We start from the raw sequence: 14,606 nt of genomic DNA, 5'->3' as shown, positions 1-14,606 counted from the left end.
AGCAACAAATCAGTACAATCAAGTGATCAGTTATTATTCTTATAGCAGCAGCGTGATGTGTAACCGGGCTGTTTCATTAGCATTTTATTTCATCAGTCGGTTCGTGCATCAGAGGAGCGAGCTGTGGAGAGCAGCTCCTCACCCGAGGACAAAAGAGCGTCTATCAGTCCATCTGTCACTCCCTCGTCTGTTTCGTTCAGCAGAGCTGTGAGATAAGAGGAGTTCATTAGTCAGATAACTCGTCTCCTTCGCCGCCTTTACCTCGGTTCTCTGCATCTGTCTTCCTCTCCTCCTTTCTAACAGAGCGCTCTCTCCACGTCTCTTCTTTCCACCTCTGGGGACGACGAATCCTCAAAGCTGATTTCATGGAAATCTGACGAGTACAGTAGTTAGATATTTTTCTCTGGACCTAAGTGGTGAACAGTCGGATAATCAGTGTCGTCTTTGACAGCTCGCCTCATACGGGCGCTTGCTCAAGACCCCTTGCTGTTGCTTTTTAACGCACAGGGTACCGTTATGGCATCGTTTTTGCACATTATAAATATACAACGTTCCGGTTAGACTTTCAAAATAAAACTAGTGCTCAAATATTTGGTGGCAATGTTAAACAAATAAGAAAAAAATATTCAGCTTTTAACACCTTTACCTGACGAGCTCTCTCCTTTTGCTGAAATTTTGCAGAGCTTATGTGGGCTTTTAGATCGGCAGCACCTTTATTTGACACTGACACGTACATAACAGCTTTGCAGGTCATTCGTTCTGCTTCACACGGATCCGGACTGAGATTTGTGTGTTGTGCTCGGCCATTTTTTAACTAACTAAGCCGACTAATGTTGGCGTGCGAGAAGGGAGGACCTACAGAGAAAGGTCAAAGCAATGCAGAAACTGACACAATAAATGGAGACTGTAGAAAGCAAAAGCTTCCCAGTGTGTTACAAACTGACGCCAGCGGGTCTTGACCACGACTTGAGAGTGAGAATGTGTCGTCTTCGACCCTGATGGCTGCAGGAAAAAGAAGCGGCTGATCTCATGTGCTGTTTTGTTTTTGTTGGGTGTCAAGATGGTCCTCCTTCTACTTCTTCTTCTTTTATTTCTTTTTTTTCTTCTTACCACAAATCTTACTCATCAGTATTTCACGTCATGTGTTGACGTCAGCTTTATGTCCACTTTTCTCTTCTGTATTTGGACGGTGTTTGACGTTGGGATGGTGTCCTGTTACTGTGTATCTTCCATGTTTCTCCGGTCAAGACATGTTTGGTTGTTGTCCTCTTTTTCTCTCACGAGGTTCTTTCTCCCACTTGTATAGGTAGTGGATATATATATATATATATACACTATATAACACTCATGGATGTTAAGTGGTGTGTAAATGAGTGAGAGGAGCTGATAATTGATGCGTAGATGGTGTGCAGATGGAGAGAACATTAAAAAGTGTGTAAATGAGGTGGTGGGCGGAACCTGTGCTGGTGTATAAATATGGAAGAGGTGGATGGACGAGAGAGAGATGGTGTGTAAATGAGGTCTTGTATTTAGATGATGCTTCTGTCTTCATGTTCTATTCATGTTGAAGTGCTGTGTGTGTGCAGCAGATGGGCAGCGTATCTCTTAAAGGGATATTCCATCCTAAAACAGTATTCCCACGTTGTTATTCCTCCTTCTCTGTTTCTCGTTAGTTATTTGGCAGACGTCAGATGTCTCTTCTAACCGGCCAAACATTTCTCCTACTTCCCTGTTTTCTCCCTCGTATGTTTATTCAGTGTTTGAGATTTGAATTGATTTACCTGGAGCAGATTTCATTTCAGGCAGACGAGCTTAGTATCCCCTTGTACATGTCTTCTTAAAACTCACGTTTATCTTATGGCTTTTCCTTAACAGATGGTGTTTGTTGCTTGTTTTGAATTTTATTGTGTTGGATTATTTTAACATATTTTAATAATCTCATATTATTTGTTCTTATTATAAAGCATTTTGTAATTTTGGTTTTACTGTTAGGTTCCACTATAGATCAGTCAGTGGCACAAGGATGCAGACACAAACACAGATGGGAGATAGTTTGTGGTATTTATTGGCAATGAAACAGTTAAAGCTGGGATGAGACAGTCAAAAGAAAAAACCTACGTCCATACAGAAGCAGGTGATTAGTTCATGAGTCCAAACTGATATTTTAGATCCAAAAACAACAAATTATTTTATCCAAAGATGAGAAACATGAAACGCTGGAAGCTAAACCTTGAACACAGGAATGACAGTGTTGAACAAAGGGCAAGACCAACTAAATGCACCAGTGGGGGTGAAACATAATCACACACAGGTGAGTCAGTGAGATGTGCACATGAAGTAAAAGGAGACACACAAGGCAGAGAAACTACAAAGTAAAACAGGAAACATGAAACACACAGCCACCAAAACAGAACCATGACAGTTACATAAATAAAGTTATTATTGTTATTGTTAAATTTCTGTTTGTTCAGTTTGAAAAATAAAGTTTTTTGTCCGATGAAGACGACCCTGTCTCCTACAACATACGTTTATTTATTCTACTAATTGGCTTTGCCACATATGTTTTGGAGGAAATGCAATCACTGCCTTGATTATGTACTCTGGCAATGATTTTTCCAATCAAGGGAGGGTTTTTACTGCAGCAAAAGTGGTCCGGTTGGAAGCTCAGGACTCTGATAACGGAGATCAAGGTTTACATCCTGAGCCCGTAAGGTTATAGCTACTAAATCCAGTTTGTCCTCCCCAGAAAGGCAGCCTTGTAGGTTGATCATGCAGTAGCTTCTTACGACCCAAGGTTAGGTTTTTTGTTAGGCTGCAACTTCTAGAGGCAGAAGAAGTCAGGTGACGTAGGGAGGTGGTGGGGTGGATGGATGAGTCAATAAGTAAACTCAGGACTTTCACTCAGGAGACCGAGGTTTGTGTCCCGTGTTACTAAAAGTCAAAGGTCACATGTTTTGACAAGTTTAATGATGTTTTCCTAAACCTAACAAAGTAGTTTTTGTTGCCTAAACCTAAAAAAGTAGTTTTTTTTGCCTCAACCTAACCAAGGAGTTTATGTTGCCTAAACCTAACCAAGGAGTTTATGTTGCCTCAACCTAACCAAGGAGTTTATGTTGCCTCAACCTAACCAAGGAGTTTATGTTGCCTCAACCTAACCAAGGAGTTTATGTTGCCTCAACCTAACCAAGGAGTTTATGTTGCCTAAACCTAACCAAGGAATTTATGTTGCCTCAACCTAACCAAGGAGTTTTTGTTGCCTAAACCTCACCAAGGAGTTTTTGTTGCCTGAACCTAACCAAGGAGTTTATGTTGCCTGAACCTAACCAAGGAGTTTTTGTTGCCTAAACCTAACCAAGGAGTTTTTGTTGCCTAAACCTAACCAAGGAGTTTATGTTGCCTGAAACCTCACCAAGGAGATTTTGTTGCCTGAACCTAACCAAGGAGTTTTTGTTGCCTGAAACCTCACCAAGGAGATTTTGTTGCCTGAACCTAACCAAGGAGTTTATGTTGCCTGAACCTAACCCAATAGTTTTTGTTGCCTCAACCTAACCAAGGAGTTTTTGTTGCCTGAACCTAACCAAGGAGTTTTTGTTGCCTGAACCCTAACCAAGGAGTTTTTGTTGCCTGAACCTAACCCAGTAGTTTTTGTTGCCTCAACCTAACCAAGGAGTTTTTGTTGCCTGAACCTAACAAAGTAGTTTTTGTTGCCTGAACCTAACAAAGTGGTTTTTGTTGCCTAAACCTAACCAAGGAGTTTTTGTTACCTGAACCTAACCCAGTAGTTTTTGTTGCTTGAAACCTAACAAAGTAGTTTTTGTTACCTGAACCTAACCCAGGAGTTTTTGTTACCTGAACCTAATCCAGGAGTTTTTGTTGCCTCAACCTAACCCAGGAGTTTTTGTTGCTTGAAACCTAACCAAGGTGTTTTTGTTGCTTGAAACATAACCAAGGAGTATTTGTTGCCTAAACCTAACCAAGGAGTTTTTGTTACCTGAACCTAACCCAGTAGTTTTTGTTGCCTAAACCTAACCCAGTAGTTTTTGTTACCTGAACCTAACCCAGGAGTTTTTGTTACCTGAACCTAACCCAGGAGTTTTTGTTGCCTCAACCTAACCCAGGAGTTTTTGTTGCCTCAACCTAACCCAGGAGTTTTTGTTGCTTGAAACCTAACCAAGGTGTTTTTGTTGCTTGAAACATAACCAAGGAGTATTTGTTGCCTAAACCTAACCAAGGAGTTTTTGTTACCTGAACCTAACCCAGTAGTTTTTGTTGCCTAAACCTAACCCAGTAGTTTTTGTTACCTGAACCTAACCCAGGAGTTTTTGTTACCTGAACCTAACCCAGGAGTTTTTGTTGCCTCAACCTAACCCAGGAGTTTTTGTTGCCTCAACCTAACCCAGGAGTTTTTGTTGCTTGAAACCTAACCAAGGTGTTTTTGTTGCTTGAAACATAACCAAGGAGTATTTGTTGCCTAAACCTAACCAAGGAGTTTTTGTTACCTGAACCTAACCCAGTAGTTTTTGTTGCCTAAACCTAACCCAGTAGTTTTTGTTACCTGAACCTAACCCAGGAGTTTTTGTTACCTGAACCTAACCCAGGAGTTTTTGTTGCCTCAACCTAACCCAGGAGTTTTTGTTGCCTCAACCTAACCCAGGAGTTTTTGTTGCTTGAAACCTAACCAAGGTGTTTTTGTTGCTTGAAACATAACCAAGGAGTATTTGTTGCCTAAACCTAACCAAGGAGTTTTTGTTACCTGAACCTAACCCAGTAGTTTTTGTTGCCTAAACCTAACCCAGTAGTTTTTGTTACCTGAACCTAACCAAGTAAAATAAAGCTTTCACTAAGGAGTTGAGGATAGTTTATATGAGGCTTGTTGAGGAAGCTGTTCCTGATGGTGGTAGAAACACTGAAGCCATCGTGTTCCCCTGAGATATCTGCGATATGAAACATCAGCAGGCTGAAAGTGGACGGAACATTTGCATTTACATTTGCTGCTCCTGTGGAACCGCTGGCATCCACCTCATCAATAAAGCAGACGAAGAGCGCTTCTTCACATCCACACTACAGATAAATGATTTAGACCTGGACGCGATGTGACTGCAGGTCAACATCTCACTATCGTACATGTTATATTATGATCTGCTGTTTAATGGCCGCAGCTGCGAGTCAAAATCAATTCATTGATTCTAAATGGCAACAAAAGCCAAGCTCATCAGTCATTGTCAGAGTAATAAGCCTCTGTTATTTGTCATTTTCTCACCAAGAGGATCCTCGTTATTACAATATTAAACAACATGAACAGTCCTCGGCTTCCCAGAGGGGCGCCAGTGCAGCCACCATGTGAAACTACATCCTGATAATTTATCTTACTAGAGGCATGGTCAGGGGGCTCCTTTTGTATAAATTCAGGCTATTTTTCTCTGCATGGACTCAGTTAGGTCTGTCTTGTAAAAATTACGTTCACAAACAAAAGATTAGTAGGAAATGGTGCCAGAAGCCGATCGCCAGGCAAGAATGTTGATATTGGACAATTCTGCAAAACCCTGTGTTAAGTTCAGAGAAAAGTTTTTTTACATCTAAAGACAGCTGTTTTTAATTTATCTCTTTCTACAATATCTGCACATGGCAACTACGGCATGGTTACAGTTCGGGAGAGATCGTGCTTAAGGTGTTGTGACATTATTCTTGTCCTCTGAATGTTCACTCCAGACCTCATTCACTTCCACTAAGCCCCAAACAACAGACAAATTCAAGTTTCCTGTTTGGATGCAATGTCCAGTCAGAGTTCTAAAACTTTGACCAAGCGGATGAGCCCGTTATAGACCAATAGAATCAGTTACTTCTGTGTCTTTCCATTTTATTTTTAGTCCAGCTACTCTCACACACTGTTTACAGTATGTGATCGCAGGCACATTTTGCTAAACAGAAAAAAAAGGAAAGCAGAAACTGCAGGTCTGTGACAGGAAGAATCTCCCATTGGTGCAACAACTGGGAGAACTTGATGCAGATATCTGGTGTGCGAGAGCGGCCAGTGGTGCCAGGAAACAGAAGCACAGCTGTCAGCTCCAACTCCAGCCCTTTGTCATGAATTCCCGGGGCATGAAATAGCAACGCTTTGCACAATTTAGCATCATAGTTCTACGCTAAAAGTAGGCCTATTATAAATAACAGTCTGCGTAAAGAAGTTGCTGGCGTGGAGCGATGGGTTCGAAGCAAGACCTTTGCCTAGGAGACCGGTGTTTGTTTCCTGTGTCAAACAAAAAGTCAACACTGATTCTTTATACTTAAGTTACTTTTTTTTTTTCCCAAGCCACAGTGTTTCCCTAAATTTAACCAAGTCATTTTTGTGCCTGAACCTAACCACTAGTTTTATTTTGAAATTCTAACCATGCTACCTCGACCGCGGAGCCCTACATGTGCTAAAATTACGCTAAAGGGTACCCAGGGCGTTAAAAAGGCACGCTAAGGAGTCTTATGTGTGACGAGTTGGTATGACAGCGGGTTGGTGCATCAAGGTAGTTAATTTATCAGCCATCAATGAGGTGGATCAGAAACCGGGCCTTCACCCAGGAGGCCGGTGTTTGTTTTCTGTGTGAAACAGTCTTTTTAGTCATGTTAATTAATGTAAATTTACGTGAGTAAATCACGTATGTTAAGTCACGTTTGGGTTATTTTAACCCAAATTATCTTTTCCTAAACTTTTCACAACATTAACCACTAGTTTGGCAACCGGACGTTGCATATTTATTCCTGCTAACTCGACCGTGGACTCCATAAGTGCAAAAAAGGCGACACCAAGGGGTCTTGACCAAGCGTCCGTATGAGTCACCCTAGGATAAAAATGGGTCGCCAACAGAGCTCTGTAAAATCACTTTAGATAAATGTGGGAAAAGCTTCCACGTTCAATACGATGCAAGCTTCCGGGACTTGAAAATGCTGCGTGGAAACTTCTTTGGTGCGCGCTAGTATACTTGGCAAGGAAAAACTTTGAGCGACACTACTCCTACGGTCTTGTTCAAGCGGTTCATCTTCTCAAAAGACGTTTCTGCAGCTCTGCTTCATCCTGGTGCAAGCTGCACTTCCTACGAGCAGTCCTGCCTACCTCGGCTCCGGGTTCCACCATCTCTTGTTCCTCCTCTTAGTTTTTCTGTCTTTTTATTATCAACTTAGCCAGACAGAAAGTTAATCAGCCCACGTTTTGTGTCTGAAAATAAACAAGAGAAAGGAATGGGCGTGAGAGGAGATGAGAAAGTGATGAAGAGATCCAGAGACAATAGAGACAGGCAGCGAGAGAGAGAGGAAAAAGGCGATAAAGAAGCAGAGGAGAGGATCCAGAACAGGAGGTATAAAAAGATCAACAGAAAGAGAGAGGGCGATAGAGAAAGCTTGAGCGAGACACAGAGAGGGAGAGAAAGAGGGAGGGGAGTAGGACGGAGGAGGGCGAGCAGCGGCTCAGCTGTTGTTACGACAGGGAGAGCGTGCGGTCATCAAGGGGAGAGCGCGGTTTCCACAGGGATTATTACCATGTCTGCCGCAGCAACGGCCAACAGGACCTGAACTGAGAGGGGGGTGGGGGGGAGGAGGTTGTCGGCGTTTGGGCAGAGCCCTACGAGCAAGGCAGCAGGGGTCATGAAGACCAGATAGGAAAGAGAGACAAGAGAGGAGAGAGCCGGAGTGAGGAACGATGTCAGGCTCACTGAAGGAAAAGACAAAGAAGAATGGAGAGAGAAAAAGATAGAAAGAGAGAGAAGATCTGAGAGTGTGAAACGTCAAACGAGAGGAAGCGAAAGAAGAAAAAAGTGCCAAAGAGGAACAGAAACAGAGAAGTGGTAGTGTCTGTTCTGGCTGTTCTGCAGAGTGTCAGGATACTTGTGGTCTTCGCATCTGAATTTTGTTTTACTCCTCGTCTTCACGCCGAGAGGAACAGAACGCTCAGTTTACAGTAAGTGTATCTGATTTCGTGCATGTTTCAGGTCTCTGCTGGGCGGCTCAGGTTGTTCACTTTGGATTAGTTTGATTTACTGGTGTCAAGTGAGACAAACAGCTGCAGGACGTGAACGATAAGTCTGGTGTTGTTCTTTAGTTTTGTTATCGTCCACAATGTGTTGGTCCCTACTGAAGACTTAAAAACACCTCACATATATATAGTTTCATTTTTAAATACAGGACATAATTCCAAATGTATTTTTTTGTTTTTTATTATTTACATATTTAGTTTCATACTGTGTGATACAGAATTAAACATTCACATTTGAGAAGCTGGAACCAGTTTATGAAATTATTATCAAAATTGTTGAGGATTAATCAACTTAATTGTTCATGTGAATATTGAATTTATTATGTTGCAGAGACCGAAACAGCTTCAATACCCAGAAGATTAGATAATAATAATTTATAATAAATATCATAATGAAGTACAGTCGGACATCAGGGCAGTACATCAGTGCATCAACAGTATTGTGGTATGGAAGTTTTATTTAGAGTTTAGCTTATCATGCGGAAGATCATGATACAATTTTAAATTGTGTTTTGTTGAAAGGTTCAGTGTGTAATATTTACAGAAATGCAATATAATATCCGTATCTGTGGTGTATAAAGACCTGACATAATGAACAGTTATGAACAAGACATTTATATCTACATACACCGCGGGTCCTTTACATGGAAGTCACCATTTGCATTGCCGTGTTTCTACAGTAGCCCGAACGGAGCGTGTTTCATCACTACGTTGAATAGCTATTAAGAAGAAGAGGGAAGATGAAGAAGTATTAGTAGTTGTGGTCTGGTTTAAATTTGGACAAATGGAGGACTACACGGGTTATTTAGAACAAGAGCCGACAGAGCGTGTCGGCCACCGTAGCTTCTCCTGCGCGTTTGGGGGAAAAAAGGGCTGAGCGGTGACTAAACTGATGGTTGTAATACGCAAGCCTCACCACTAGATGCCACTAAAACTTCCCCACTGAACCCTTAAAAAAGTACTTGAATTAAATCCTGTGATATTCAAGTAGTGTTTAAATTTTATCGAGTCTGATTCCGATTCTGCTTATTAAATCTCAGTTCTGGTTCCTTCAGCACAGATCTCCTTCCTCCTCTTCCTCCTCGCTCCTCTTCCCCTTCGTGGCTAAAGTGAAAGGAGTCTCTGTCCTAGAGCGGCGTCTCTGGGGACTCGTCTCATCTGGAGCCATCGTCGGTTTCCCTTCAGTATAGAAGGTGAACGTCAGCTCACCTGTGTTTTGTACCTGAGGCGTTGCTGCTGTTAGCGTTAGCTCTGGATCTGGGGCGTCAGTGTATCTGGGAGAGCGCGACACGGTGAAGCGTTCCTTCAGATTCACGGCCGTGTTGAAGGAAACGCTTCGTCGTGTTGGAGCTGCTTCCTCCCTCGCACCAAACCTCCTTACTGCAGCTTTTTTAGTGAAGTTAAGCCAAACTTTGGAGCGTTTGCTGCGGCCCGCTGCAGTCCAGGACCGGAAACAAGGGCTCTCTTCTTCAGGCTTTGTTGACGTAACACATGATGAGATGTTAGGTCGGCGTAGCAGCTCCTGGGAGATCAGAGACACTTTGATGGACTGAAAAATGCTCACTGCAGTTCAATCAGGAGCTGAGATATGCAGGAAGTTAGGAATCCAAACGCACAGGTCTTAACTAATCCACGGTTCTTGGAAATTTTGTAACAGTTCCCACTTGGAACCGGTTCTTGATATCCAACCCTAGTTGTGAGTTCTGAGACTGACATGTTGATGTTGCTGTTAACATGAGATTTGTTGACTGTGAGAAAAACCCCAGATTTTTGAGCACGGAACATTTTGCATGTCCTGAATCAGCATTTGTTTTCAGTACTGGACTGAGAGAACAGAGAAACAAACAGGAGACGGTTTCCTATTTCTAATTCTCCAAGTGATTCTGAGATTTGATATCACAGAGAATGCTGCACAAAACTTTACGTACAGAACAGCAGTGAACTGAGGAGCTCTGAGTATCTATTTTGGGGAGATACTCAAAATGTTCTCTGTCTTCTCCAGCCAGATGTTTCAGATTTCGTTAGTACACCAACATGTAGTACACTGTGTACACTATGTACTTAATTGCTTAGTTCGTGAATTTCAACAAGGTAGTGTCGTTTTAAATCAAACGCTGATGTGGTGCACTTATTTTTTTGTATCCTTGCCAAATATCACCCGGCCTCACTTCACTTCAATTAAACCAAATGCAACCCAGCACTGCCTTGGATCCGCAGTGACGCACTCGCCACGTCTGAGGTCGACTGGATGAGCGGTTCTCAACATAATCGAAAAACAAACACACGCACACATTCCTGCCTTTATTAGAGAGATTCATCTTGAGGGGAACATGAATGTCTGAACCCAATGTTATGGCAATCCATCCAAAATGGCGGACCACCGGACTCACGTTGCCATCCTTAGAGCTACTGCAGATAGCGTCGCTAAAAATGGAATAAATCCACTGCACATTTAGTCGTTGATTAGCTGTAATCACCTCCTGCAGTGAACACCATGAAAGTAGAGTCAACTATCACTGCGTTACTGTGATACTGAAGAAAAGTTGTGTGTAAAGTATCCTAAATCCTGCACAGTAAATACCTGCTGACAGGTTTATTGGTAACACTGCGGAAATATCATCTGACGTACTGATCAAAGAGACAAAAAAATATTGGCGAATGAATTGATCATTCGTGATGTCCTGCTGTAAATCCAGACCGCAGCTGGCTCTGTAATATAGTGTAGGAAGCAAATCTCTGTTACCACAGCAAACACTACAGTAAACTAGCCCCTTTTTCCGGGTTGTGTCAGGAAGCAACGAGCTGACCTCTGACCTTTCTGTGACCTTTCACCCCTCAGCGCTTCGGAGACCTTTAACGGCGCAGCTGGTCTCTCTGCGTGTAAAAAATGTCTAATGAATATGGAACAGCGGGTCGGCATTAACGCTGGAGCTCTTTATTGACATTCACCACATTTCATATCGAGTCACTGCTGCATCTGCGCCGAGGCCTCGCCCATCTGCTCATGAATATTAATGAGCGGATAGATGTGATCGAGGAGAGCCGGAGCCAGAGAGGGCACATCAGGATGACAGACGACAGGATTTATGATCCCAGGGGGTGTTTGGAGCTCTTGTTCGCAGTTCAGGAGAGCATGACTGCACATTTCCAAACGCATAATATAATATGTTAATAAAGTTTTATACTCTGCATGGCCAAAAGTATGTGGAAAGCTTAATGTGCAGGGGTGGATGAAGTACACAAATGTAGTTAGTACTCGTGTCTTTCCCAAGTGTCACCAGAAAGGGCCACAAGAGGGTGCACGTGCAGATGATCTTATAGAATTTGATGCATTACTTCAGATTTATTTTATCCAAAGTGACTTTCTACATATGTCAGAGGCCGCACACCTCTGGAGCAACTTGCTGAGGGGCACAAAATGCCCCCGTACCAAAGTGTGGATGCACTTGCATGAGTCTTATCCACTGCTGCACCGCCACCCCATGATGCATTGCTGTAGATTAAACTACCCAACAGGATATAAAGGAGCTCGGCCTTAAACAGCAGTAAAATGCAACAAACAGTAATGCAGCAGGAAGATTAATCCAGAAACATCAGATATAATAGTGAAACACTGGCAGAAGTGTTGTAATCAAGACCGCCCAAACCGGGACCAAGTCAAGACCAAGACCAGAGTTTATCGATACGGAGACTAGACTAAGACTTTTAGGGGCTGAGACCAAGTCTTTACTGATACCCCTAAATCTGACTTACTATCAGATTTTGGGGTACCAAATTATGGAATAGCTTTTCCCACCTGGCAAAAAACTCCTCCTCATTAAAATGTTACAAAAAGCTAATTAAAAGCCCATTTTACTGCTGTTTTAAATGTCTAATTCACTAACGAACATAATTTTATACTACGTTCATATTTTTGTTTTATATTTCTATTATTTTTACTGTCATTAAAAATAGTTGTTGATGTTAAATATGTTTCTATTACTTTATATTTTTCTCTTTGTTATTTATTTTTTTTTAACTTTGATTATAACTATAGGTGGAGGCGTTAAATAAGCCCATTTGGGTTTTCAGCCTCTCCCTGCACGTAATATTATTTGTTATTGTTTTGTTTATTTTTATTTAATTTTAACTGTGCAAATAAATAAAAATCTAAATCTAAAAGTTGAGACCAAGACCAGTTCCCCACATTACATGACACAATAAAAATTGATCTGAAAAATCCACATTCCCATTAAAACACCCACATGCAAACACTAAGAGCTGAAATCAACGTAAGAACTTTATTCAACACTCCTTTTCCACGCTGACCATTGACAGGGACAGCCGTTAACGGTAACGGCACATTCTTAATTAGGGTTATTGTTTGCATTTGAAGCAATGAGTTTTCCATCCAATCAAAGTTAGGATGTTAACAAATAAATCCGACAATGCAAAAGCAATTTATTGATATTTCCAAAGTTATGGTCTTGACTGGTCTTGAAATAAAATCCCGAGTTCAAATGCGGTCGAGTCCGAGACGAGACCAAGAGCATCAAAAAGTGGTCTCAAGCTGTACAACACTAACTGGCAGGGACCATTTTACTGCACTATGAATTATTTTACTGTGATACTTTGAGTACATTTTGCTGATAATACTTGGACATGTTTTAATGGTAAAACGGCCATTTTTCTGCCTCTCAGCTTCATTTGTCATTAACATAGTAAACCAATAGAGACCTAATTTATTGATATTTTAAAATCGATCTACTACGGTGTGCTGCGATGGCAAGTGGCACGCCATGAAAATAGACTAACAATAGCGTTATTGTTCAACGCAGTGGGGGAAGCCCTGTAGTGTCAGTTTTGACAGGTAGGTATATGATATTTAACAGAAAAGACTGAGTAAGGAGGTGGTTGGGCTGGATGGAGGGCCAGAACCCGGACTTTGAACCAGGAGACTAAAAAAGTCAACATTAAATATTTTTATCAAAGTTAGACAAGTTACGTAAATTGTGTAAGTTACACAAGTGACCTAAGTTAACTTATGTGTTAACTGACCTACGTAGTTATTTTAACCCAAACCATGATCTTTTCCTCACCTTAACCAAGTAGCTTTGTTGTCAAAAAACTGCAACGTTTCACAACTTTAATAGCACGCTGTTTCAAAATGGCAATGTTTCGAAACGCTAGCGCTTTATTTTGAAAGTCTAACCGGACGTTGCATATTTATTTACAAAGCGTCAATTTAGTAGTTTAGTAAGCCATGCTAATAGCTTTCTGCTTATTATGCTAACGAACCGAAATATCATAAAGTAAGTTAGTATGAACCATTGTAACTAAAATTCACTGATAAGGCATCCTGTACACTGCTGTCACCAATAAAAACTCAAAAATGTCCCTTAATAGACTGAAGGGACCTCAACAGTCCCAAGACATGTGGGCGCTCCCTGTCCACATACGTTATGGACATATTTCAGCTCCTGATTGAATTATACGTTTAATTTAATTGGTTTATCTTAATGTAAATCAAGAATGCCTCACTGTTTACATCTTTAATCAACATTTTAACACCCTTTGTCTTTTCTCCCTTTTACATTTCTACTTAATTTGAACGTTTTGTTTTTTTCCCTGCAAGATATTATGTATTATTGTGTTGCCGTCTGTGTGCTTTGTGTTTACCGGTGTCCTCGGGGGCGAGGAGAGGATATAATATTTCACTGCTCTCAGAAGAAAAAGCTCTGAATATCAAATAAAACAAACTATCTGGAAACAAGAGCAGCAGCTTTCCTTGCAGGCTGGACTCCATGAATATCAAATGAAAGTAAAAAGTATCAGGATTCAAAACAGCCTCTTTTTGTTTTCAGCAGCTTCAAATCAGCATTAAAACGTCTTTCACCTCCAACCAGTGAACCGTGAAATTCTTAAACTCAAAGCTCCAGACCAGCCAGTCACCGGGACAGAAAATACTACTAAATACTCCCAAAACTACTAAATAAGTATGATTTTCAGGTTGTCATAGTAAGTGTAGATTGAGATGGCAAGTTGTTTTCTTACGATTACAAAGCAATACTGGATTACTTCAGGATTAAAACTAGTTTTGTGAAGGTTTTAACAAAGATAAGACAAGATGAGAAAACAAAGTCGTGGTTAAAATCACATCTTCAGATAAAACTGGCTCACAATAAATTAAATAAATACAAGCACGCCTTTTTTAAAATCTTAAAACCTTTTTCTGTTTTATTTTGAAGTTCTCTGTGTTTTGCTTCCTGTTTTGTCCTGAATATTCCTGATGTGTGTCACCTGTTTGTTCACCTTCCCCCGCTCGTGTTTCTGTACATTGTCCTCCTTTCTGACCAGTCCTTGTTGTGTGTTTCCAGCTCCTGCCTATTGGTGTGTTTCCTGATATTTTAGCTTTATGTTCCCCTCCCGACCGTCTGTTTTGAGTTTGTTTCGTTTATCGGTGGATTTATTTTCATTACCTCTTGTATTACTTTGCTTTTTGGAAGACCTGTGGCCTGTACTACGGTGCGAGGTACCTGGCTTATCCAGGTAACTTCCCAGTTAGCCCGCACTACGAAAGGTGGACAGGTGTTACCCGAGGTCTGTTGCC

The 14,606-nt window shown here is 41.3% G+C and overlaps 1 protein-coding gene across 11 annotated transcripts in view; it reads left to right on the top strand.

Moving 5' to 3' along the window:
- The window catches only part of sulf2b (sulfatase 2b), a 276,394-nt gene that overhangs the window by 179,036 nt on the left and 82,752 nt on the right, over positions 1 to 14,606 (top strand). Inside the window, exon 1 of one of the 11 annotated variants that reach the window (XM_046055574.1) lies at positions 7,874 to 7,942. The exons of the other annotated variants lie outside the window; for them this stretch is intronic. The gene's annotated coding sequence lies outside the window, so the exon portion shown is untranslated. Of the gene's footprint in view, positions 1 to 7,873; positions 7,943 to 14,606 lie in introns of those variants that run through there. 11 annotated transcript variants of the gene reach the window in all.

Source organism: Micropterus dolomieu, linkage group LG08, assembly GCF_021292245.1.
Source record: "Micropterus dolomieu isolate WLL.071019.BEF.003 ecotype Adirondacks linkage group LG08, ASM2129224v1, whole genome shotgun sequence".
NCBI classification, from domain to species: Eukaryota; Metazoa; Chordata; class Actinopteri; order Centrarchiformes; family Centrarchidae; genus Micropterus; species Micropterus dolomieu.
Note: the sequence above shows the minus strand (reverse complement) of the source record. Positions and strands in the feature narration are given on the sequence as shown.